At 45.4% G+C, this 26,686-nt stretch overlaps 10 pseudogenes; all 10 read left to right on the forward strand.

Moving 5' to 3' along the window:
• Positions 1 to 9,232: 9,232 nt before the first annotated feature.
• LOC143949820 (5S ribosomal RNA) lies at positions 9,233 to 9,351 on the forward strand (annotated as a pseudogene).
• Positions 9,352 to 9,511: 160 nt separating this feature from the next.
• On the forward strand, positions 9,512 to 9,630 carry LOC143948250 (5S ribosomal RNA; annotated as a pseudogene).
• A 3,652-nt stretch (positions 9,631 to 13,282) lies between these two features.
• On the forward strand, positions 13,283 to 13,401 carry LOC143949026 (5S ribosomal RNA; annotated as a pseudogene).
• A 100-nt stretch (positions 13,402 to 13,501) lies between these two features.
• LOC143947174 (5S ribosomal RNA) lies at positions 13,502 to 13,620 on the forward strand (annotated as a pseudogene).
• A 540-nt stretch (positions 13,621 to 14,160) lies between these two features.
• LOC143949285 (5S ribosomal RNA) lies at positions 14,161 to 14,279 on the forward strand (annotated as a pseudogene).
• A 316-nt stretch (positions 14,280 to 14,595) lies between these two features.
• On the forward strand, positions 14,596 to 14,714 carry LOC143950038 (5S ribosomal RNA; annotated as a pseudogene).
• A 7,025-nt stretch (positions 14,715 to 21,739) lies between these two features.
• On the forward strand, positions 21,740 to 21,858 carry LOC143946061 (5S ribosomal RNA; annotated as a pseudogene).
• Positions 21,859 to 22,180: 322 nt separating this feature from the next.
• LOC143949921 (5S ribosomal RNA) lies at positions 22,181 to 22,299 on the forward strand (annotated as a pseudogene).
• A 2,284-nt stretch (positions 22,300 to 24,583) lies between these two features.
• LOC143949456 (5S ribosomal RNA) lies at positions 24,584 to 24,702 on the forward strand (annotated as a pseudogene).
• Positions 24,703 to 24,862: 160 nt separating this feature from the next.
• LOC143949622 (5S ribosomal RNA) lies at positions 24,863 to 24,981 on the forward strand (annotated as a pseudogene).
• The last annotated feature ends 1,705 nt before the right edge of the window (positions 24,982 to 26,686 follow it).

Raw genomic sequence — 26,686 nt, forward strand, 5'->3', positions numbered from 1 at the left:
TCCTGTATTAGATCCGCAATCTCTGGTCCTCTCCTGTCGTACATTTCTCAGTGAGCAGTAATGATGTGCAGTATCCTCTAGCAATGAATGAGGAAGCAGAAATTATGTGTTGTAACCTCTAACAACCAGTCAGCGATCAGTAATAATATGCTGCATCCTCTGGCAACCAATTGCAATTGCTGCCTGATCTTCTGCAGCAAACTGATTTTGAGTCTTACTGCTATATGTTAAATTTCTTAGCCCTTCTACACACGGTCGGACATTCCAACAACCAAATCCGTCGGATTTTTTCCGAAACTGTTGCATACACACGGTCGGACAAAGTTTTCGGAAAATCCGATCGTTCAGAACGTGATGACATTATTTTGTTACGACGGGACTACGTTCAGGCTAGTTGCCAATAGCTTTGGTGTAGGAATTTGATCTGAGCATGCGTGGCACTTTGTCCGATCGGAATTCTCTACACATGATCGGACAAAGTCCGATCGGATCATGTTGTCGGAAAATGTTACCGACAAGTTGGAACACTTGGTCCGTCAGATACTCCGACAGAAACAGTCTGCTGGAGATCACACACAGTCGGATTATCTGACCAAACGGTCCGATTGGACACATTGAGTCGGATTCTCCGACCATGTGTACAAGGGCTAAGAGCGGTTGGGGGGCCCCAAGAAAATGTTTGCCCAAAGGCCAATCAACATTAAAGACAGCCCTGCCCCCTCCCACCGCCGCCTTCACCAGGCTCTCCTGTGTGATTGGGGAACCCAGTAAGGATGCAACTGGTGACATCCAGCTCTAGGCACACAGTGAGAGAAACAGATGTTGTTCCTCTCACCGTGTGGCATCAGAAACAAGAAGCAAGCATTTAGTAATTTCCTGTTCTGGCTCTTTGGTTACTTGGCCATTACCGATCAGACTGATTGGCTCCATTGGAGGCCAGAGGACAGATTTGGTGTCCAATAGACCCCAGATCTCTCCATAAACAGGAACTGTCACGGCCCATGCTATTACAAGGGATGTTGTTCATGCCTTCTAATAGCAAAAAAAGTTTAAAAGGTGCAGCGTTGAAAAAATGTAAAATCAAATAATTTAAAAATTCAAAAAAATAAAAATAAATTTAAGTTCCCCCATGCTCATGTTTAAATGCATATGCATGTCCCGCATGCATATGTAAATGCCGATAGCAGAGCACATGTAAGGTATCGTCGCAAACATAGAGCAATCATTCTAGCACCAGACCTCCTGTGTAGCTCTAAACAGGTAACTTGTAAAGACTTTAAAAGCGTTGCCTATCGAGATTTTTAGGTACTGTAATTTGGCCCTGTTGCATGGGTGGACGCTATTTTAAAGTGTGACATGTTTGGTATCGATTTACTCAGCGTAACATCATCATTTATAATTCACCAAACAGTTGGGAATTTTATTGTGTCTTTGTGCATTATATACAATTAAAGTCAATTTTTTCCAAAAAGTTTTGAAAAACTGCTGCACAAATATCGCAACACACACTATTTTATTATCTAGGGTTTCTGAAAAAAATATATAAGATCAGGAGGAAAGCAAAGTTGCATGGGTTCTCCCTTCGACCTCACCACAGAACATGATAACACTGCATAGTGGTAGTTGCCTATAAAAAGCCGGTGGTAGAAGACAGAAAACAGAATCTGTTATGTTGTGCACAGAATCTGTTATGATGTGCATAGCCAGGTTCCGTTTTATACTTCTATAGTGTATCTGGTGTGGGCATCCAGGGAGGGACTATGGCATGAGCAGGAACTTACTCTGCTTGAGTAATGCTCTGCTGCAGTGGGTCACCTCTCATGGCGCTCAATAGAGATGCCAGCATTCCGAGAGGGGCAGTAGGCTGCTAGCACAGGCAACCCTTTGGAGGAGGAAGAAAGATGTATCAGGTAGGATATGTAATGTGCTTGGAATACACTATGGGTGCTGCCAGATACTGTCTTTATTCTTCTTCTCTGGTGCTGTTCTGGTCTGCTGCCCTCCAATAAGCTGGCAGGGGGCTTGGTCGTCCTCTCACAGTAAGTTTGTGAGAATTATCTTTTCTGCCGGCTGCCCAGAGTTAGTGACACTTTTTTTTTTTCATTATGATTTTATATTTTACTTAGATGTCTACAAAAAAACAAAAAGGAGGAGCAGAAAAAATCAGAGAGAAACACAAGAAGTCTTTGGAACTTGATGCTCAGAAATGTGCTAAAATTTCGGATATGTTCAGTCTTCATGCACAGAGTTCCAGTGATCTCATGGCAGGGCCCAGTAGAGAGGTAACAAACATAGAACAAAAAACAATAGAAGGTAAATTAGTGGAATCTGTTGATGAAACATCAGAATTATCCACTGAAGAAAATAGAGAATTGGGGCACACTGAATTACCAAGTAAACAAGTTATTATGGATGTTTCAGAGTGTCAAACTGAAGACATAGATACATCATTTAATTATTTTGCTCGTCCAAATAAAAATGAGCTTGCTGTCTTTTTCAAATATCATCCACGACAGGATATTCCAGATCCAGTGTTAAAAAAGGCTACAAAACGTAAAGATGGAACAAGTCGCAAATGGCTCACCTACTGCAATGAAAAAAAATCTATGTTTTGCTCTGTTTGTCTGGCTTTTTCAAAGTCACAGGAAACGAATTCTTTTATTGAAGGAATGACAGATAAACGTCATGTTCATCAAAGAATCGAAGAGCATGAGAAGAGTGTAATGCACAACTTGTGTGCTGAAGCCTTTTTTGTGAAATCCAGCAGTGCTGGAGTTGATGATCTACTTTTGTATAAGCAAAGTACTACAGTGTAGTAGATGTAATAAAAGTTATAGGAAAGCAAGGTTTGAGTTATAGGGGAGATAAAGATGAGGCTGCCTATAATTTAGAGGACATAACGAAAGACCATGGCAATTTTTTAGAGCTCATTCTTCTCGTCAGCAAGTATGACATTTGTCTGAAAGATCATGTAAACAAATGTATTGAAAACAGCAAGAAACTGCAGTCTTCTGGAGGAAAAGGAAGAGGATCTTTGATAACCTTGCTCTCAAAAACGACTGTGAACAAAGTAATACAAGCTATTCGGATGCTTATCCAGGAAAATATCTCAAAAGAAGTAAGGGAAGCCGGGATGTTTTCAATTCAGATTGATACAACTCAAGATATCACTTCAAACGATCAATGCTTCATAATTGTTCGCTATGTGGCTGATTGTATCAATGAAAAGCTTCTTGCAGTTGTTGAATGTGAATCTTCAACAGGGCAAAACATTTTTAAGTTGCTAATGGAAGTCTTAAAATCATGCAAACTTAATATTACAAATTGCATTGGCAATTCAATGGATGGAGCAGCAAATATGCAAGGCCAGTACAATGGTTTCTCTTCCTGGCTGTCAACTGAATCACCAGGGCAAATTCACATCTGGTGCTATGCACACATTCTGAATTTAGTACTTGCAGATACAACAAAGGTGATAGTTGAAAGTGCATCACTGTTCAGTTTGTTGAATGACATTGCTGTCTTTATCCGTGATTCTTATCAGCGCATGAATACCTGGGAACAAGTTAGCCAGGACCCTCACCATCGAAGAATTTCAGTAATTGGGGAAACGCGTTGGTGGTCAAAAGATGCTGCTTTAAGAAAAGTGTTTGGGGAATTTTCAAATCCTGATTCTGCGTTGTTTGTTAGTCTACTGTACATTTTGAACAGAATCGAAGACAGCGTCTCATCGAAACCTGAGGTGCGTGTTAGAGCAAAATCTTATGCAGAATCCTTACTCAAGTATGAAACCATTCTTACAGCACAAATTTTTCTGAGAATATTTGAATTGACAACACCATTGTCCAAATATCTGCAAACAACTCAGATGGATATCTCAAAAGCTATTCAAATGGTACAGGGAACTTATGAAAAACTTAAAACAATCACACGAGATTTTGATTCCATACAAATGACTGCTGATAAGTTTGTTAAGTGGGCAAATGACAAGATTCAAGAAGAAGAAAGTTACCACCTAGAAGTACAGATCGCCTTTGCCTATAAAAAGAATAAGAAAGAGAAAGCGAATGGCTGATGAGACTGTTGACGATGTAGAAGTTTCTGATGCTGTTTCAGCTTATGAAATACGTGTACACAATGTAATTTTGGATACGGTTACAGAGAGCATGAATCGCCGCTTTCTCTCCTTTGGGACCCTCTATGCCGACTTAGCTTGCTTGGAGCCAAACAGCTTTTCTGATATAAAAAAATCTGCACTTCAGGCACCAGCAATGGAAGAACTCAGCAAACGATTATTTAGATTTGATGAGGGAGCAACATCAGAAAATTTGCGTTCCCAACTGGCAAATTTTGCAATGCAGTGGGACAGGCTGAAATCATCACCTCTTGAAGAATTTAGCATTGTAGAAGATGTATCTATGGAAAACCAGGAAAGCAAATTAACAGAATCAGAACTGATCAACAAATCTTGCATGGCATGTAAGAACTGTGCCATTTGCTGCTATAAGATTCTGCAGCGCTATAATTTGTTAACTGACGCCTATAATGTCATTGGTTTAGCCTACAAATTTTTGCTTACATTATCGTTTACTCAAGTCGCCTGTGAAAGAAGTTTCTCCACATTGAAGTTTATTAAAACCCGTCTAAGAAGTTCTGTATCTCAAGAGCATTTGAGCTCTTTGATGCTGATGGCAATTGAAAAGGATATACTAATGAACCTTGATTCTGATGATGTCATTGACAGAGTAGCAGAAACCAGTGAACTTCTACGAAACTTGCTGAATCCTTAGTGCAGTTATTTTGTTCTGTCATTTTGAATATAAAAAAATATATGCCAAAAAATGTAATATATTTTGCTATTTGTTATTGTATTAAATCGTTCATTAAAGATGTTTCACCTTATATATTGCATTCAGTCTATCATTTATTATCATATATTTACATAATTCCAAATGATTGACAAGATACAGTGACTGAAGCAGGCTTAATCTAACTAAAATACATAGAGAAACCGGTTGCCATTATTTGTAATTATTATTTTTTTTTTTAAATGGGCTATTCAGCTTAGAATGCCCGGGCCTATTTTATGTCCCAGTCCGGGCCTGCTTGCAACAGTTCCTAACGGAAACAGGATTAAGTGATTTATGGCGGATGCGACACCCACAGGAAAGACAGTACTCCTGCTTCTCAAGTACACACCATACCCTCTCGAGAATAGACATGACCTTGGGGAATAGCGAGGCGTCTGGGCTGGTGCAGGACATAGAATATGGGGTAAGAGGGATCTCGGACCATTCCCCCTTGACGATATCTATAAGGGTGGGAGATGGAGTTGTCCGGGGGGAATGGAGGATAAATCCTAGTTGGCTGAAACTGATTGGTTCCCCAAGTGTGCTAATAGATAGGATTAGGGAATTCCTCCAAATTAACGCAGGCTCAGCTACACCAGGAGTGGTTTGGGATTCGTTAAAGGCATATCTCAGAGGGATATTAATCCAGCAAGTGGCAAAAATTAAGAGGGAATCCCGGGAACAGGATAGGTAAATAGTAAAAGGAGTCGCCCAAGCAGAAAAAGCATATATTGAAGACCCGATGCCCGAAAAACAGAGGAAATGGCTAGATAGCCAGTGGGTGCATAAAATGATGCTTATAAAAGGGCAGAGAACAGGAGAATATTTCAACGCCAACATTATTTTGGCGAAGGGGAGAGAGTGGGACATTCCCTCTCTCTTTTGATTCAGTCAAATAATTCTCCTGGTCCAATCCAGGTAATAAAAACCATGAAGGGGGATTTTGTCTCTAGTCCATGAGAGATTATGAATGTACTTGCTGACTACTACGAAAACCTACATAAATCAGCTATAAGGGGCCGAGATAGTATAGTAATTGATTTTCTGCATCAAACAACAATTCCAGCCTTAACAGAACAAGACAGAACGAGCCTTGATGCGCCTCTTACTCTTGAAGAGTTAAAAAACGCAGTAAGTGAAATGCCTAACTATAAAGCCCCAGGACCAGATGGTCTACCAATAGAGATTTATAAGCGTTATGGAGAAGTACTCCTGCCGGAATTTTTGGAAACACTCAAATGGGCATTGGGCGTGGGCAAGCTCCCTACCTCAATGTCGGAGGCTAATATCACCTTGATTCTCAAGGAGGGGAAAGACCACCAGGAAGTCTCCTCATACCGCCCGATTTCTCTATTGTGCTCCGACGTTAAAATTTTAGCAAAAGTGCTGGCAACCCGCTTAAATAAATATATCCATAAATTAATTCATCCAGACCAAACTGGGTTTATCCCAGGTAGAACAACTAGTAACAATATTAGAAGAGTTTTTCTAAATATCCAAACGCCAAAGGATAATGAGGGCCCTAGCACCATATTAGCCCTGGATGCCATTAAAGCCTTCGATAGCTTGGAATGGGACTACCTATGGGGAGTGTTAGAGCGATTTGGTTTTGGCCCACTATTTATTAGATGGGTTAAATTGCTCTATAGCGAACCTAGGGCAAAAGTGAAAATGGGTACGACACTTTCTAGAATATTCCAGCTGGAAAGGGGGACTAGACAGGGATGTCCCCTGTCTCCCCTCTTGTTTGTCTTGGCTATGGAACCCTTGGCTGTCCTGACGAGATCGCGTATGGATATCCAGGGCTTCCGACGTAGGTCTGGGGAAGAAAAAATTGCTTTATTTGCAGACGATATCCTTTTCTTTATTGGAGATATAAATCCTACTTTAAAAAATGTGATACAGATGATGGGCGACTTTGAACAACAGTCAGGCCTGGTAATAAATTGGAATAAATCAGCGCTTTTGCCGCTTGCTAGACCAGGGGACCAACAGCTACTTAGTATTCCATGTTTGGAGGTGGTAACCAAGTTAAAATATTTAGGTGTTTGAGTCTCTGGAGATGTAAACCACTATGTCAGCGAGAATTTGGTACCATTACTAGCAAAGTTAAAACAAAAAGCGAATATTTGGTGTTGCCTCCCCCTTTCGGTAGCGGGACGCTGCAATTTAATTAAAATGATCTGGCTCCCACAAATATTATATATTTTGCACAATTCACCATTTGGATCAACCAGAGGTGGTTCAAGAAAGTGGAATCTTTATTTCGAGAGCTGATCTGGAAGAAGGGTAATGCTCGGATCAGCTTGCAAACATTGCAGCTCCCTGCTGAGAGGGGGGGAGTGGCAATCCCACACCCAAGGCTATATTTTCTGGCAGCCCAACTCCAGCATTTGGTTGGGGCTGGTGTTTATGGTAGAGAGTGTTCAAGTAATAACACGATGATAGAGGGATCACCCTATAAGCTGCTGGTTGAGACTTTGGAGGCTGACTCATTTGCCTGTAGGTGTCCTACTAGCAGTTTGCTGAGGAAAGTGTGGCAGGTATTTAAGTCAATCATGGGATATACGGGGGTGACCGACTATACCCCTTTGTGGTCTAACGGAAATCTACCAGAGCTAAGTATAATAGACAGGCCCCGGGAGTGGGAAAGGCAGGGAATCAATAGATTAATGCAATTATATGAAGGGAACCACATGAAATCTTTTGAAGATCTTAGACGAGATTTTTGCATCTCGAATAAGGAGTTCTATAAATATCTACAAATTAGGCATGGGATTGGGGCTCAGTTTGGGTCGTTGACTATAGAGAGGGTCGAAACTCCCCTGCTCCGGGACCTGGTTGAGCATACGCAAAAGAAAGGGATGATCTCTAAACTATATAATAAACTTAGGGATAAGCTCTTGAAGGGAGAGGGACCAGATAGGAGTAGGGAGGGATGGGCTAGAGATATAGGGCCGATAACCCAGGAGCAATGGGGGAGGATACTAGAACGTGGGCGGCAGGTATCATTATCCCCCTCGCAGAGAGTGTCCCATTTGTTTTTTACCTACAGAGTGTACTATACCCCCTATAAAATGTGGAAGATAGGAAGGTCAGCCAGAGATGAATGCCCTAGATGTAAGGCTCCAGGGGATCTCCTCCACATGGTGTGGAAATGCCCAAAGTTGTTCAGGTACTGGATAGAAATAGTCCGGAGAATAAATAGGACTTTTAAGGTTACCTTGGAGCCAGAAGCTAGGACCTGTCTCTTAGGGATCCTGGAGGAGGGTAGAGTCCCTTCCTTGGTAAGAACGGCTGTACTAAGGTGCCTGTACCAGGCTAGGCGGCTGATAGCACTGAACTGGCAAGCTAGAAACCCTCCGGTACTTGAATCATGGGTCAGTGTTATGGACTCTACAATCTGGTGTGAGAGAGTGGTGTATATAAAACAGGGTAACTTAAGGAAATTTAGGGAGCTATGGAGCCCATGGTTAAATGAGAGGGGCCATCCACCGGGTGGTGCGGGTGGGGGCGCGGGGGAGGTTGCAGGATTTCCTGCTTCCCCTCCCTGCTGATCCCCCTCCCCCCCCGCCCTCTCTCGTGACCCTGTTGTCTCCTCTTCCCTCCCAACCAGTCAAGTGTTTCTTGGTTGGAGCGTCCGGTGCGAGCAGTGTGTATTGGGGGGTGGGATAGGGTGGGAGATGGTTTAATGGGCTGAGGTGCAATAATTTAAATGATGTACATTGCTTCTCTTTGTCTCTCCTCCTTGTTTCCTTTTCTTTAGCCTTGATAGAGATGTTGATTTTAGAGTGCTATGTACATTGCTGTTGTTGTTATGTAAATGGTTAAAAATTTAATAAAAATAAAGAAGTTAAAAAAAAGAGTAGTCACACAGGGCTCCAATGGCCTCCCCGCCCAAGGCAGACCAGCCAGTGGAACCCGCGCCATCTCCTGCTCTAGCTTGACCCATAGCTTCAGTTCCCCATGCCGGCACCAGTCAACCACCCGTGTCATGTGCGTTGCTGTGTAATATAGAGCAGGGTTCTGGGAAGCCAATACCTCCCCGCAATTTCGGTCGCAATAGCATTGCCCTACCAATACGCGTATGTTTGCCGCGCAAAAGGAACTTGATAAAGATTGAGCGAACCGCATGAAAGAAAGTCTGGGGTATTTTGATAGGTAAGGCTTGTAGTAGATACAGAAGTCGTGGCATCGCGTTCATCTTCAACACATTACAGCGTCCGAACCATGACAGAGCTAGTGGGTCCCATATTTTAAGGTCCGCTGTAAGCCCATAGGCTTCTTTTTATGTTGTTGGCTTTGACCTGTTTTTTTCGCTTGTTTCTCAAGGCGACCATCTTGGCGTTTGTCAAGAGGGTTGGGCGTGTCTTAAAGAGAACACTTACGGCCACATCATCCTGAAAGCACCCGATCTCGTCTGATTTCAGAGGCTAAGCAGTGTCAGGCCTGGTTAGTACCTGGATGGGAGACTGCCTGGGAAGACCAGGTGCCATAGAAGGATCTGGTCTGGTTAGTGTCTTGATTGGGAGATCGCCTGGGAATACTGGATGCTGTAGGCTTCTTTTTATGTTGTTAGCTTTGACGTGTTTTTTTTAGCTTGTTTCCCAAGGTGACCATCTTGGCCTTTGTCATAAGGCTTCAAAATGCCCAAAGAGAGTGCCTACGGCCAAATCACCCTGAAAGAGCCCAATCTCATCTGATCTCGGAGGCTAAGCAGCGATGGGCCTGGTTAGTACCTGAAAGGGAGACAGCCTGGGAATACCAGGTGCCGTAGGCTTCTCATTATGTTGTCAGCGTTGACCTGTTTTTTTTCCCTTGTTTCCCAAGGTGACCATCTTGGCATGTGTCAAGAGGGTTGAGAGTGCACAAAGAAATTGCCTACGGGCACAACACCCTGAAAGCGCCCAATCGTGTTTGGTCTCAGAGGCTAAGCAGGTTTGGGCCTGGTTTGTACCTGGATGGGAGACTGCCTGGGTTTTCCAGATGCCGCAGGCTTCTTTTTATGTTGTTGGTGTTGACCTGTTTTTTTCGCTTGTTTCCCAAAGTGATCATCTTGGCATTTGTCAAGAGGGTTGAGAGTGCCTAAAGAGATCGCTTACAGCCGCATCACCCTGAAAGCACCCTATCTCTTCTGATCTCTGAGGCTAAGAAGGGTTGGGCATAGTTAGTACTTGAATGGGAGACGGCCTTGGAATACCAGGTGCCGTATTCTTCTTTTTATGTTGTTGGCGTTGACCTGTTTTTTTTTGCTTGTTTCCCAGGGTGACTATCTTGGCATTTTTCAAGAGGGATGAGAGTGCCCAAAGAGATTGCCTATGGGCACATCCCCCTGAAATCGCCCAATCTCCGCTGATCTCAGAGGCTAGAAAGGGTCGCGCCTTGTTAATACCTCAATGGGAGACCGCCTGGGAATACTAGGTGCTGTAGGCTTCTTTTTATGTTGTTGGCGTTGACTTGTTTTTTTGTTTGTTTCCCAAGGTGACCATCTTGGCATTTGTCAAGAGGGTTGAGCGTGCCTGAAAAAATCTACTATGGCTGCATCACCCTGAAAGAGCCAAATCTCATTTGATCTCAGAGACTAAGCAGGGTTGGGACCTGGTTAGTACCTGGATGGGATTTCTCGATGCCATAGGCTTTTTTTTTAAGTTGTTGGCATTGACTTATTTTTTTTTTAGTTTTTTATTCTTTTATTAAGTATAAGTAGAACAACATGAATATAACAGTCAACCATACAGCATGACCCAGGGTCACAATTACATGGTAACAAAAAATAGGCAGCCAAATAACTCTGGGTTCTCAGAGGGGAGTCCTACAGTTTCATGCAGAAAAGAGAGAAACCCCACCTCCGACACGTAGTACAGTATAACTAGTGCAGCTTCGTTCGGATAAATGTAATCATGGAGAACAACTGGGACCACAGCGAGCCAGCTTATCATGACCTATGTGAACCAGAGTAAAATATGAGCCGGTCGTGTCCAGAACCCTGGGGTTCTTCTGGGTCCCGAAGGCTAGTAAGGAGACAAGGCATAGTCAAAAGGGAGGACGGGGGGAGAAGAGAGTGCAAAGACGGAGAGGGGGGGGGGGGATGGCGGCGGGAAAAAAAAGAAAAATAAAGACAAAAAGGGAGGGGGAATGCCACCCAGGGCAGACATGGCCTACGTAGGTAAACGTTAGATGTTCAGTCGTTTTCTGGGACAGGGGCGCTGCTCACCTCCCGAATGTAGTCTTGAGTACCAGTAAAATACCTCCAGGGCCTCCATGTAACACTAAATGCCTCTTCAGTGTTGTGAAGGGTGGCGGTCAATGAATGAATGAATGAATGAAATACTTATATAGCGCACAATGCGAACTGAATCGCCTCTAGGCGCTGTTCAATTCTTCCATCCGGAGAATATGATTGACTTTGGAATACCACAGCACCTTGGATGGGGGCTGAGGCTGCCTCCACAGTGTGGGAATGCAGGCCCGGGTGGCGTTCAGGAGTTGCATCGTGAGGGTTTTTTTGTATTTTCGAACAGGCTGTTCGATCAAGTGTAGAAGGCACGCTCCTGGGTTGTCGGCGATATCTACATTTGTGAGAGTTTTTATCGTCCCGGTCACCTCCACCCAAAAGTTCCTCAAGGCCGGGCATGCCCAGAAAATGTGTCCCATGGTCCCCGTATCTGAATTGCACCTCCAACAAACATCTGGGATTGATCTATTCATTTTATTCAGAAGGTATGAGACTCTATACCAGCGTGAGACTATCTTGTATCCTGATTCTTGATATTGGTTTGCTATGGAAGCTTTATGTACTAAGGTCAGGATCTTCCCTATCTGTTGTGGGGTAAATGTGATGCCTAAGTCCCTCTCCCATTTGTGGATAAATGGTGGGGTCGACTCCTCCTCCTGACTACTCAATAGGTTGTACAGGAGGGAGAGGGTGTGTCGCACAGGTTCCCTTTTGTGACAGATGGATTCATAGGGTGTCAGGTCTCTAGGAGTGTAGGGGGCCCTTTGTATGGCCAGAAGAAAGTGACGAAATTGATAAGCACTAAACAAGTCAAGCGGAGGGTCAGAAAGCTCGGCGACAGTTTGCGTGGTCGGGAGCCCTCCCGAGGGCCACACCTCTCCCAGACGCTGTTTCCCCACCACTGTCAACTGTCGCAGTTTCTTGTTGGTAAATCCCGGTGGGAAGTCTGGATTACCTATAACCGGAGTAATTGGTGACGGCAGGGGAGCAATGTGTGTGCAGCGGAACAACCTCCGCACAACAGCCAACGTAGCTCCCACTACGGGGTGATCTCTGAGGTATTTTGGTAGGGAGGACAGGAGCCACGGGGAGGTCAATAGGGGAATGGATCCATCCTCAATCTCCATCTCCACCCACTGCTTGTGTGGGCCATTACAATGCCAATCAACAACTCTCGCTAGCAGAGTCGCTCTGTAGTATTGTCTCAGATCTGGGAGACCCAGACCCCCCTTGTCCTTTGGTCTGGCAAGCAATTGCAAACGGGCTCTGGGCGGTTTGCGTGCCCAAATAAAGTCCCGGAGCAGCACCTGCAGTTGTCTGAAAAAAATTGGGGTAACCGGATCGGTAATGTCTGGAACAAGTATAAGATCCGCGGGAGGGCCGTCATTTTGAATGCATTACAGCGCCCGAACCAGGTCAGTGTTAAAGCATGCCAGTTTCCCAAATCAGATTTCAGTCTATTCAAGAGAGGGACAAAATTGAGCAGGTACAATTGCGCCAAATCCGCTGCGATGTCAACGCCCAGGTAACGTATCGATTTTTCAGCTCAGTAGAATAGAAAAGCGGAGCGTAGCCTCTTGGCCTCACCATCCTGGACCGATATATTCAATACAGCCGACTTGGCGCAATTGATTTTATAGTTTGATAGGCTGCCGTATCGCCGGAGAGCCAGTATATTGGGAAGCGAAATGTGTGGATTGGAGACGAAAAAAATTAGATCGTCAGCGTACGCCGCAATTTTGTGGTGTGCCAAGGGTTTGGATATGCCAGTAATATTCGGGTCATTACGAACGTGACACATAAGTGGTTCCAGTGTCAGAATAAAAATTAGGGGAGACAGAGGGCACCCCTGCCTCGTCCCATTAGTGATGGGGAAAGAGTCCGAGCACCACTCGTTCAGCCCTACCGCTGCCGACGGCGTGGAGTAAAGCGACATTACCCAGCTCATCATGTTGGGGCCAAGAGCTATATGTTCCAGGGTGGCCTGCATAAAGTGCCAGGCCACCCTGTCAAAGGCCTTCTCCGCGTCCGTTGACAACATAAGCAAGGGCCTTCCCTGTACATGCGCCGCATGGATTAAATTGAGGACTCGGGCCGTATTGTCTCTAGCTTCCAACTTATTTTTTATTTTTTTGCTTGTTTCCCAAGGTGACCATCTTGGCGTTTATCAAGGGGGTTGAAAGTGCCTGAAGAGATTGCCTACGGGCACATCACCCTGAAAGCACCCAATCTCATTTGATGTTGGAGGCTAAGAAGAGTCGGGCCTTGTTAGTACCTGGATGGGAGACCGCCTGGGAATACCAGGTGTCGTAGACTTCTTTTTATGTTGTTGGCGTTGACCTGTTTTTTTTTCGCTTGTTTCCCAAAGTGACCATCTTGGTGTTTGTCAAGAGGGTTGAGAGTGCCTGAAGAGATTGCCTATGGCCATATCACTCTGAAAGCACCCAATCTCCTCTGATCTTGGAGGCTAAGAAGAGTCGGGCCTGGTTAGTACCTGGACGGGAGACCACCTGGGAATACCAGTTATTGTAGGCTTCTTTTTATGTTGTTGGCGTTGATTCGTTTTTTTTTTTTCGCTTGTTTCCCAAGGTGACCATCTTGGCATTTGTCAAGAGGGTTGAGAGTGCCCAAAGAGTTCGCTTACAGCAGCATCACCCTGAAAGAGCCCTATCTCTTCTCATCTCTGAGGCTAAGAAGGGTTGGGCCTAGTTAGTCCCTGGATGGGAGATGGCTTTGGAATACCAGGTGCCGTAGTCTTCTTTTTATGTTGTTGACATTGACCTGTTTTTTTTCCGCTTGTTTCCCAAGGTGAATATCTTGACATTTGTCAAGAGGGTTGAGAGTGCCCAAAGAGATTGCCTATGGGCACATAAGCCTAAAAGCGCCCGATCTCCTCTGATCTCAGAGGCTAAACAGGGTCGGGCCTTGCAAGTACCTGGATTGGAGACCACCTGGGAATACTAGGTTCTGTAGGCTTCTTTTTATGTTGTTGGCGTTGAGTTGTTTTTTTTTTGTTTGTTTACCAAGGTGACCATCTTGGTGTTTGTCAAGGAGTTGAGAGTGCCTGAAGAGCTCGCCTATGGCCACATAACCCTGAAAGCACCAGATCTCGTCTGATCTCAGAGACTAAACAGGGTCGGGCCTTGTTAATACCTGAATGGGAGACCACCTGGGAATACTAGGTGCTGTAGACTTCTTCTTATGTTGTTGGCGTTGACTTGTTTTTTTTGTTTGTTTCCCAAGGTGACCATCTTGGCATTAGTCAAGAGGGTTGAGAGTGCCTGAAGAAATCTCCTATGGCCACATCACCCTGTAAGAGCCCAATCTCATCTGATTTCAGGGGCTAAGCAGGGTTGGGACCAGTTTAGTACCTGGATGGGAGACCGCCTGGGATTTCCAGATGCCGTAGGCTTCTTTTTATGTTGTTGCCGTTGACCTATTTTTTTCCGCTTGTTCCCAAGGTGACCATCTTGGCGTTTGTCAAGAGAGTTGAGAGTGCCTGAAGATATTGGCTATGGCCACATCACCCTGAATCTGTTCCATCTCGTCTGATCTTGGAGGCTAAGCAGGGTCGGGCCTGGTTAATGCCTGGATGGGAGACCGCCTGGGAATACCAGGTGTTGTAGGCTTCCTTTTTTTTCAAATATAATTTTTTCTCCAAACAAGGGAAGACGGTCCCCCGAGTACATAATGCAACAGAGAAATACAGAGCAAAAAGTAGCTGAACAATACTTGATACAGGTATATTCGCAACTGTGAGTCTGCCTTCCATCAATCACAATGATTCGAGGCATGGATAAAGTACTGTACCAAGATCCAGGGTCACACAAACCTCAGGTCCCTCAGGCATAATCCATCCAGAGGGGGGTGTGGGGCCGTCATTCCCAATTTTCCACTTTTTCCAAAAGAGAGAGGGGGTGGAGGGGGTGAGAGATAGGGGAGGAAGGCAGAAAAGAGAAGGGGTGAAAGATCAGGAAAGGAGAAGAGGGGACGAGACACGATGGCAGCCACTGTCCAAGGGGCCAGTCAAGGAAAGCTCAGAGCACTAAGGCGATAGCAGGTGACATCCTTCCAGCGAGAATATAAAGGTATTCCAAATGTCCCAGGTTTGTTTAAAAAATTCTTGTTTACCTTGTGATGTGAGGATCAAGTCCTCCATTTTTTTTAATGTCCTCTATTTTCCTAAGCCAGTGAGTAGGGGGGGGGAACATTTTTTCCAATAGAGAGGGATGCAGGATTTTGCCGCATTTATCACATGCCGTAAAATTGATTTTTTTGTACTTCTTAATGGGAATCTGTGAATGGTGCAAGAGAAAGAATGCAGCCTCTTCCTGGATGGAGAAGTCTGTGAATTTTTGTGTTATGCATCGGATCTCTGTCCAGAAGTCCACCAAGCTGGGGCAGGACCAAAAAATGTGGAGCAACGTGCCCTCTTCTTCTCCACACCTCCAGCATATGTTCGAGGAAGAGGGGAAACATTTATGCAGCTTTGATGGTGTCAAATACCACCTGGTGAGAAGTTTAAAATTTGTCTCCTGTATCTTCGTGCACAGCGAGGTTTTGAGAGCCAAAGTGATAATGCGTTGTCTCTTTGCTGGGGAAAACGAGCAATTAAGGTCCTTTTCCCAGTTGGACAGACAGGTTAAGTGTGGGTAATCTGTTTGAGAGAGAATGTGGGCCAAAGGGCCTTCGCTTCTGCATAGAGACTCAAACTCCGTCTGAGGGCGGGCGAACGTTTGAGGATTGAGGATGGAATGGAGAAAATGATGTCGGCAGTTGGAAAAGCCCTGTCGGATCTGTTAGGGTTGAGAAAGAAGGCCATTTTCCATCAATGACGAATTTAGACTCATTGTCTAGGTTGGAATTTTTAAGTGGGTCCCCGGTTCAAAGTTCGGATGGCCACGTATAGGCAATAGGGGGGAAGTCAAAGACGTGAGTTTGTTTTGGGTAGCGATCAGGTGACTGACTTTCAACTAAGCCCCTATAGTGGGATGTGACGTCAATTCTGTGGGTAAATCCTTATAGCACCACATGGCTCTTCTTAGCTGAATTCGGAAGTGAGCTTAGAAAGTTTGTTTCGATTCCAGTCCAATACACGCCCCAGATGGGAGGCTAGGTAGTAGCATCACAAGTCAGGGAGAACAAACCCTCCCTGTTGTTTAGACAATGTCAGCTGTGACCGCTTAAGTCTGGGATTTTTGTGGGCCCAGTTAAATTGAGTGAGCAAGGATTGAGCTTGCTTAAAAAACGGGACTGGAATCTGGATCGGGAGAGCTTGGAAAAGATAGGTAAATTTAGGGAGTATGTTCATTTTAATGAGATTGCATCTCCTGAACCAGGAATGGAGGCCAGAATGCCACCCGTGAAGCAAACTGCGGATCTTAGTGACAAGGGGTGGGGGGAAGTTCAACATAAACGTACGCGCGATGTCCGGGGGAATGTAAGTACCTAAGTACTTAAGGGCTGTATGGGTCCATTTAAATCGAAAATTGGACTGCAAGTCTATTAACGTTTACGGGGGGACTGCAACCCCCATGGCCTCTGATTTCAAGAAGTAGCCCGTATATCTGGAATTCCTGAAGGAGATTTGGCAAGGAAACTCTGGGATTCGTCAGCGAGAACAGCATGTCATCCGCGTAGGCAGATATATTGCAATCAATAGTACCCATTTGGAGTCCCGTTATGTCTGAGTTTTGTCGAATTGTGGAGAGAAAGGGTTCCAATGACAGGGGCGACAGGGGGCAACCCTGTCTGGTCCCATTCCCGATGTCAAGGGGAGATGAGAGCACCCCATTCGTTTTGACTTGAGCTGAAGGGCGTGAGTATATCTTACTTATCCATGCCAGCATCCGTTCACTCAGACCTATATGGCGAAGGACCGAGAACGTGAATGTCCATTTGACCCGATCAAAAGCCTTCTCGGCATCAGTACTCACGAAAGACAAGGGGTCACAGATGACTTTGCTTTATGGACTCAGAATCTCTAAGGTCCGTGAGGGGGCATGTTTATGTTTCGCTTCCACAGAGGCAAGTTCACGAAACAGCTGTTCCTTCCGTGTTCGTTTGATGCGCGCCCCGTGCCTGATAAGAGGCAGAAGTGTCAACCAATGGCGAAAGGGGACATTAAAGTCCCCACCTAATATCAACTGGCCCTCCCGAAAGTCACATAATCTGTGCAGGGTAGTTCTGAGGAACGTGTCTTGGTGATCATTGGGAGCGTAGACAGTGGCAAATGTAAAAAGGCGCTCTCCAATGTTACCCCTAAGAAAAAGATATCGGCCCCCAGGGTCCACCAGAGAATCCTGGAGAACCCAGGGGAGCCTGCTAGAGATCAGAATAGAGACTCCCTTGGTCTTAGAGGAGGGGTTAGTAGAGTGGTAGACCTTAGGGAAGGATCTCGACCATAGAAAGGGGAGGCTAGTATTTTTAAAATGTGTTTCTTGTATAAAGGCCACATCAGTACAGGAAGTCATAAACTTCCATAAATTTCAACTCCTCCCCTCCATGGTCACCACATCAAGATGAAAGAGGAGCAGCCCTGGTCGGTATATGGAAAATCCGGCAGGCAAGGGGCTGGGGCCACCATCCCTCCTTCCAACGGGAGACTTCACACGAGCAGCAGTCCTGGGGCCTGCCAATTAGTGTCTCTCCTGCATCGCCATCGGGGGCTGTGTAGAACATCCAGGGGGGTCCAGAGTCACACTGGAGGGAAGCAGTGTCTCGTACCAATAGGCTCAATAAATAAGTCATCCAGGGTCCCCGAAAGCTGCAGAAGGCAATGTCAGCAAAGAGTATATGGGGGCCAGGGGGGGGGGCGAGGGGCGCAACCAGGGGGAGGGGACACATATGCGGGAATGTCAAGCCCTTCCAGTACAGCACACTCGGTATCACTCAGACCCCCCAAAGTGCAACTCCCCCCTCTAAGGTCAAGACTCCAGAAGGGAAGATGAGCCGCCCTGGTCTGTACATGAAAGAACCTGCTGCCAAGGGGTTGGGGCCATCATCCCTTCCTCCAATGGGAGATGCCACCGGCATGACAGCCCTGTGTCCTGTCAAGTGGTGCCCCTCCGACAATGTCGTCGGGGTATATGTGGAGCATCCAGGGGGAGGCAGGGACCACCCAAACAGTGAGGGGTAAAGCCTCCAAGGGAGACCGGTGTCAAACAGGAGGATAGCGGTGTCTTGTACAAGTTGGTTAAGTCATCCAGTGTGTTCATGTGAGCAGTGGAAGAAAAGGTCGGTAAGGATTATGAATGGGTGGGGGCCAGGGAGTGCATAAAACTGCCACCAGATGACTGGGGCAGAGAGGGCAAGGGGATGAAAGTCAGATCTGGTAGGTGGGGGCGGGGGTGAAGAATGTCCCTCATATTACTCACGTTGGCCATACCTTTAAGCTGAGTGCTCTGCATACCCTGGACGTTCTTCTGTATAATCTAGCCTATCTGTATACATTAGCCTTTCTTTTGTACACATTAGCCGGTTCTCTGTATACACTAGTCCGTCTGTATACACTAGTGTATACAGATAGGCTAGATTATACAGAAGAACGTTCTGGGTTTGCAGAGATGGAGGCTAGGGTATACAGAGAGAGAGGCTAGAGTATGCATACTTGCTAGTGTATACAGAAGGACTAGTGTATACAGAAGACCGGCTAGTTTATATAGAGAGGCTAATGTGTGCAAAAGACAGGCTAGTGTATACAAATAGGCTAGATTATAGAGAAGAACATCTTGGGTATGCAGAGATGGAGGCTAGGGTATACAGAGAGAGAGGCTGGGTTACACAGAGAGGCTGGTGTATGCAGACTTGCTAGTGTATGCAGATGGACTAGTGTATACAGAGAGGCTTGGGTATACAGAGAGCTAATGTATAAAGAGCAGCTAGTGTATACAAAAGACATCCAAGGGTATACAGAGAGACTTGTGTATGCAGAAGACCGGCTAGTTTATATAGAGAGGCTAAAGTGTACAAAACACAGGCTAGTGTATATAGATAGGCTAGATTATACAGAAGAACGCCCTGGGTATGCAGAGATGGAGGCTAGGGTATACAGAGAGAGAGACTGTGTTACACAGAGAGGCTAGAGTATGCAGATTTGCTAGTGTATACAGATGGACTAGTGTATACAGAAGACCAGCTAGTTTATACAGAGAGGCTAATGTGTACAAAAGACAGGCTAGTTTAAACAGATAGGCTAGTGTATACAGATAGGCTAGACTATACAGAAGAACGTCCTGGGTATGCAGAGATGGAGGCTAAGGTATACAGAGAGAAAGGCTAGAGTACGCATACTTGCTAGTGTATACAGGCGGACTAGTGTATACAGAAGACCAGTTAGTTTATACAGAGAGGCTAATGTGTACAAAAGACAGGCTAGTGTATACAGATAGGCTAGTGTATACAAATAGGCTAGATTATAGAAAAGAACGTCCTGGGTATGCAGAGATGGAGGCTAAGGTATACAGAGAGAGAGGCTGGGTTACACAGAGAGGCTAGTGTATGCAGACTTGCTAGTGTATACAGACGGACTAGTGTATACAGTAGACCAGCTAGTTTATACAGGGAGGCTAATGTCTACAGAAGACCGGCTAGTGTATACAGATAGGCTAGATTATAGAGAAGAAAGGCCTGGGTATGCAGAGATGGAGGCTAGGGTATACAGAGATAGAGGTTGGGTTACAAAGAGAGGCTAGTGTATGCAGACTTGCTAGTGTATACAGGCGGATTAGTGTATACAGAGAGGCTTGGGTACACAGAGAGATAATGTATAAAGAGATGCTAGTGTATACAAAAGACAACCAAGAGTAGACAGTGAGGCTCGTGTATACAGAAGACCGCCTACAGAGAGGCTAATTTGTACAAAAGACAGGCTAGTGTATACAGATAGGCTAGCTTATACAGAGGAGGGTCCTGGGTATGCAGAGATGGAGGCTAGGGAATCCAGAGAGAGATTGTGTTACACAGAGAGGCTAGAGTATGCAGAAGACCGGCTAGTTTATACAGAGAGGCTAATGAGTACAAAGGGCAGGTTATTTTTTACAGATAGTATACAGAAGACAATCTGGGGAATTCAGTGAGGCTAGTGTATGCAGAGAGGCTGGGACACCGAGACTATTGTAAAAAGAAAGGCCGGCTAGTGTATATAGATTACGGGCACATGTATACAGAAGAGAGGCTAGTCTATATAGAGTGGCTGGTGTACACAGAGAGATTAATGTATACAGAAAGGCTAGCGTGTAAAGAAGACAGGACTTTATTTTTTGCTTATGCAACTACTTCTGAAACATGTAAAGAGTTACAGTGCTTTTTTCATATTTTGGTGCTGTTAAAAAGTGGTGTGTTGTCAGTGGTGATATCAATGTGACAGTTAATGTAGAGAACTACAAATATACAAAATAGAGCAAAAGAGTGCTAAGTTTATTTTGTTAAGTCATTGACTGATAGACGTTAAGTAATTGGCCGTTATTGGTTTGGCAGTACATGGTTTATTTTGATGTAAGATAGTTTTATTCTATACTTATAGCCAAGTTTTAGACGACTTTATTATTAGCATTATTCGCATTATTCATATTTATTATGCAGAGTGTAATTATTGCAGTGAGACGATATTGCTTTTGAAAGATTTGTATTATTATACATAACATTGTTAGCAGACCAATAGGACAATTTACATGGCTTAATATTGCAGAGCGTAATTTAACAGGAAAGAGATCCAAAGCGTTAGTTGCAGTAGCTTCATAAAACTGAGAAATCGTTGCATTACTCTAAATTCAAAAGTTGTTCCGGTACCACTGAGAAGACGATATTAGATGAGTGATCTACACATTTCGTTTACTATTGCAGAGAGATACCGGCTAAATGTTAATATTTTAATATGTGCTGCGTGTAAAGTAGAAATAATATGGATAGGTCATGGGGAAACCTGTATGTAAAATTGGATAAATGCAGTGGTTAACTACAGCAACGTCAGGATGAATCGGCAATGCGACACAGAGTAAAAGAAGGAATCAGGAAACTATTTACTTGCGGGGGGGGGGGGGTAGGGGTATGGTATAACAAGTGCATTTTCCCCTGGTCGATCACGGCATGATGTGTTAGTTGTGTATTCTGATGACTCTATAACATCTGATTGGCTTGTACTGCTATGCCATTACTCTGTTTCATGAGTTTGTTTTATTGAGTGTTGAACATGTTTGTAACCGCATATACTTAATAAAGTTGGTTTTCCCCCCAAAAAAAGGCCTTCTCCGCGTCCGTTGACAACATAAGCAAGGGCCTTCCCTGTACATGTGCTGCATGGATTAAATTGAGGACTCGAGCCGTATTGTCTCTAGCTTCCGACTTATTTTTTATTTTTTTTCTTGTTTGCCAAGGTGACCATCTTGGCGTTTGTCAAGGGGGTTGAAAGTGCCTGAAGAGATTGTGTACGGGCACATCACCCTGAAAGCACCCGATCTCGTTTGATGCTGGAGGCTAAGAAGAGTCGGGCCTTGTTAGTACCTGGATGGGAGACCGCCTGGGAATACCAGGTGTCGTAGACTTCTTTTTATGTTGTTGGCGTTGACCTGTTTTTTTTTCGCTTGTTCCCCAAAGTGACCATCTTGGTGTTTGTCAAGAGGGTTGAGAGTGCCTGAAGAGATTGCCTGAAGAGATTGCCTATGGCCACATCACTCTGAAAGCACCCAATCTCGTCTGATCTTGGAGGCTAAGAAGAGTCGGGCCTGGTTAGTACCTGGATGGGAGACCACCTGGGAATACCAGTTATTGTAGGCTTCTTTTTATGTTGTTGGCGTTGATTCATTTTTTTTTTTTTTCGCTTGTTTCCCAAGGTGACCATCTTGGCATTTGTCAAGAAGGTTGAGAGTGCCCAAAGAGTTCACCTACAGCAGCATCACCCTGAAAGAGCCCTATCTCTTCTCATCTCTGAGGCTAAGAAGGGTTGGGCCTAGTTAGTACCTGGATGGGAGATGGCGTTGGAATACCAGGTGCCGTATTCTTCTTTTTATGTTGTTGACATTGACCTGTTTTTTTCGCTTGTTTCCCAAGGTGACTATCTTGGCGTTTGTCAAGAGGGTTGAGAATGCCCAAAGAGATTGCCTATGGGCACATAACCCTGAAAGCGCCCGATCTCCTCTGATCTCAGAAGCTAAACAGGGTTGGGCCTTGCTAGTATATGGATTGGAGACCACCTGGGAATACTAGGTGCTGTAGGCTTCTTTTTATGTTGTTGGCCTTGACCTGTTTTTTTTTTTTCACTTGTTTCCCAAGGTGACCATCTTGGCGCTTGTCAAGAGGGTTGAGAGTGCCCGAAGAGATCACCCTGAAAGCGCCCAATTTCGTCTGATCTCGGAGGTTAAACAGTGTCGGGCCTGGATAGTATGTGAATGGGAGACCGCCTGGGAATAACAGGTGCCATAGGCTTCTTTTTTTTTTTCTTTTTATTTAGTAGTATGCAACATACAATGCAAAGGCAAACATCAAAGAATGTGTGATACAAATAGTTACAAACAAACGATCATATTGCATGGATATCAGATCCAATGGTAAGAAGTCCGAGGAGAATAGCACGTGTACAGCTTTGCGGTCATATCAAGATGAGATTAAAGCTCCATCTCGTTGGGATCCTCTACGACTTAAAATATTATTGATACTAGCCCTGCTACCCTCGAAGAGTTTAGATATCCATAGATAGGGGAAGAGTATTGTGTAGTAGTCAAATGTGGTCGGAACATACCATTTTCTTTTCCCTTTTTTGAGTTAAGAAGGGAAAAAGTAGAACTGAAAGGAGGGAGAAGGGGAAAGAGAAGATTGGGGAAGGAAATGGCAGAAAAGGAAAAGAAGGGGTAAGGGGGTGTCGTGGGTAGAGTGGATAGGGTGGGGTCCCCTCCCAGGGAGCAAGAGACGCCCTCGGTTTACCAGCTCATCAGCTGTCCAACGTTTGGAACAGCGATCTCCAACGATCGCCATGAGCTTACTATGTCTCGCGGAGGTATTCTTCCGAAAAGCACAACTGTTCCACTAGAACCATCTGTTCCCATGCTCCTCCGTTTTATCCCTCATTGTGGCAGTCAGGTCTTCCATTCGTTCAATATCATTTACCCTTGCGAACCACTGGGTCACCGTTGGAGCCGATTGCTGTTTCCACTGACTTGGGATGCAGGCCCTAGCTGCATTGAGGAGATGTTTAAGTAAGGACTTATGATAACGCTTTCTCGACATAGGAGTTAGATTGAGAAGAACTGCTGTGGGATCATTGGCTAAGGAAATGTCTGTGAACTTGTGGATGAGTCTCAGGACAGGCTGCCAGAATGTTTGTAATTTAGGGCATTCCCAGAAAATGTGGAGAATGGTGCCAGCCTGTTGCTCACAGCGCCAGCAGCGGTCAGATTGACCGGGGAATATTTTGGCCAACACCACCAGTGTACAATACCAGCGTGTGATCAGCTTATATGAGATCTCCTGATATTTACTGCAGAGTGATGACTTATGGGCGAAAAAGAGTATTCTGTCCTTCTGTGGTTTGGAGAATGTAGTTTGTAAGTCCCTTTTCCATATAGCTAGGAAGGGCGGATTCGTGGAGAATTGTGCGTCTGTCAGGATTTGGTAGGACCTAGAGAGGGAACCACGAATTGGGCCATCATCCAGGCAAAGTTCCTCGAAGGGGTGGAATTGTCTAGAGAAGAACGAATGGTTAGGTAGTGATCCGAGGAAATGGATGAGCTGTCTAGATCTCCAGCTATCCAATGCAACAGGTACTTGCTCTAGCAGTATGGTGCCCATGGGAATCCAGCCCGTGGGTCCAAGAAATAGGGCTGCTCTCAGAAGCCATTTCAGGGCTTGCCTGGTAATGGCCTGGTCAGACAGGCCCGGAGGGAATCTAGGAAGTCCAATAATTGGGGTCATAGGAGAAGGGAAGTTAGTAAGGTGGGAAAGGTGAAAAAAACTATCCATCTCGGTGAGCGAGGGGCCAATTAACGGGTGAGTAGTCACACAGGGCTCCATTGGCCTCCCCGCCCAAGGCAGACCAGCCAGTGGAACCCGCGCCATCTCCTGCTCTAGCTTGACCCATAGCTTCAGTTCCCCATGCCGGCACCAGTCAACCACCCGTGTCATGTGCGTCGCTGTGTAATATAGAACAGGGTCCGGGAAGCCAATACCTCCCCGCAATTTCGGTCGCAATAGCATTGCCCTACCAATACGCGTATGTTTGCTGCGCCAGAGGAACATGATAAAGATTGAGCGAACCGCATGAAGGAAAGTCTGGGGTATTTTGATAGGTAAGGCTTGTAGTAGATACAGAAGTCGTGGCATCGCGTTCATCTTCAACACATTACAGCGTCCGAACCATGACAGAGCTAGTGGGTCCCATCTTTTAAGGTCCGCTGTAAGCCCATAGGCTTCTTTTTATGTTGTTGGCTTTGACCTGTTTTTTTCGTTTGTTTCTCAAGGCGACCATCTTGGCGTTTGTCAAGAGGGTTGGGCGTGTCTTCAAGAGAACGCTTACGGCCACATCACCCTGAAAGCACCCGATCTCGTCTGATTTCAGAGGCTAAGCAGCGTCAGGCCTGGTTAGTACCTGGATGGGAGACTACCTAGGAAGACCAGGTGCCATAATAGGATCTGGTCTGGTTAGTGTCTTGATTGGGAGATCGCCTGGAAATACTGGATGCCGTAGGCTTCTTTTTATGTTGTTGGCTTTGACCTGCTTCTTTTAGCTTGTTTCCCAAGGTGACCATCTTGGCCTTTGTCAAGAGGCTTCAGAGTGCCCAAAGAGAGTGCCTACGGCCAAATCACCCTGAAAGAGCCCAATCTCATCTGATCTCGGAGGCTAAGTAGTGATGGGCCTGGTTAGTACCTGGATGGGAGAAAGCCTGGGAATACCAGGTGCCGTAGGGTTCTCATTATGTTGTCGGCTTTGACCTGTTTTTTTTCCCTTGTTTCCCAAGGTGACCATCTTGGCATGTGTCAAGAGGGTTGAGAGTGCACAAAGAAATTGCCTACGGGCACAACACCCTGAAAGCGCCCAATCTCGTCTGGTCTCAGAGGCTAAGCAGGGTTGGGCCTGGTTTGTACCTGGATGGGAGACCGCCTGGGTTTTCCAGATGCCGCAGGCTTCTTTTTATGTTGTTGATCATCTTGGCATTTGTCAAGAGGGTTGAGAGTGCCTAAAGAGATCGCTTACAGCCGCATCACTCTGAAAGCACCCTATCTCTTCTGATCTCAGAGGCTAAGAAGGGTTGGGCCTAGTTAGTACTTGTATGGGAGACGGCCTTAGAATACCAGTTGCCGTATTCTTCTTTTCATGTTGTTGGTGTTGACCTGTTTGTTTTCGCTTGTTTCCCAGGGTGACTATCTTGGCATTTTTCAAGAGGGATGAGAGTGCCTAAAGAGATTGCCTATGGGCACATCACCCTGAAAGTGCCCAACCTCCTCTGATCTCAGAGGCTAGAAAGGGTCGCGCCTTGTTAATACCTGGATGGGAGACCGCCTGGGAAAACTAGGTACTGTAGGCTTCTCTTAATGTTGTTGGCGTTGACTTGTTTTTTTTTGTTTGTTTCCCAAAGTGACCATCTTGGCGTTTGTCAAGAGGGTTGAGCATGCCTGAAAAAATCTACTATGGCGGCATCACCCTGAAAGAGCCCAATCTCATTTGATCTCAGAGGCTAAGCAGGGTTGGTACCTGGATGGGAAACCGCCTGGGATTTCTCGATGCCATAGGCTTTTTTTTTAAGTTGTTGGCATTGACTTATTTTTTTAAATTCTTTTATTAAGTATAAGTAGAACGACATAAATATAACAGTCAACCATAAATGCTGGTCACAATCACACAGGGTCACAATTACACGGTAACAAAAAATAGGCAGCCAAATAACTCTGGGTTCTCAGAGGGGAGTCTTACAGTTTCATGCGGAAAAGAGAGAAACCCCACCTCCGACATGTAGTACAGTATAACTAGTGCAGCTCCGTTCGGACAAATGTAATCATGGAGAACAACTGGGACCACAGCGAGCCAGCTTATCATGACCTATGTGTACAAGAGTAAAATATGAGCCGGTCTTGTCCAGAACCCTGGGGTTCTTCTGGGTCCCGAAGGCTAGTAAGGAGACAAAGCATAGTCAAAAGGGAGGACGGGGGGAGAAGAGAGTGCAAAGACGGAGAGTGAGGAGGGGGGGGGGGTGGCGGAGGGGAAAAAAAATAAAAATAAAGACAAAAAGGGAGGGGGGGAATGCCACCCAGGGCAGACATGGCCTACGTAGGTAAACGTTAGATGTTCAGTAGATTTCTGGGACAGGGGCACTGCTCACCTCCCGAATGTAGTCTCGAGTACCAGTAAAATACCTCCAGGGCCTCCATGTAACACTAAATGTCTCTTCAGTGTTGTGAAGGGTGGCGGTCAAATCTTCCATTCGGAGAATATGATTGACTTTGGAATACCACAGCACCTTGGATGGGGGCTGAGGCTGCCTCCACAGTGTGGGAATGCAGGCCCGGGCGGTGTTCAGGAGTTGTATCGTGAGGGTTTTTTTGTATTTTCGAACAGGCTGTTCGGTCAAGTGTATAAGGCACGCTGCTGGGTTGTCTGCGATATCTACATTTGTGA

Source organism: Lithobates pipiens, unplaced genomic scaffold (genome assembly GCF_037356315.1).
Source record: "Lithobates pipiens isolate NorthernLeopardFrog02 unplaced genomic scaffold, aLitPip1_a1.2 Scaffold_30, whole genome shotgun sequence".
NCBI lineage: Eukaryota > Metazoa > Chordata > Amphibia > Anura > Ranidae > Lithobates > Lithobates pipiens.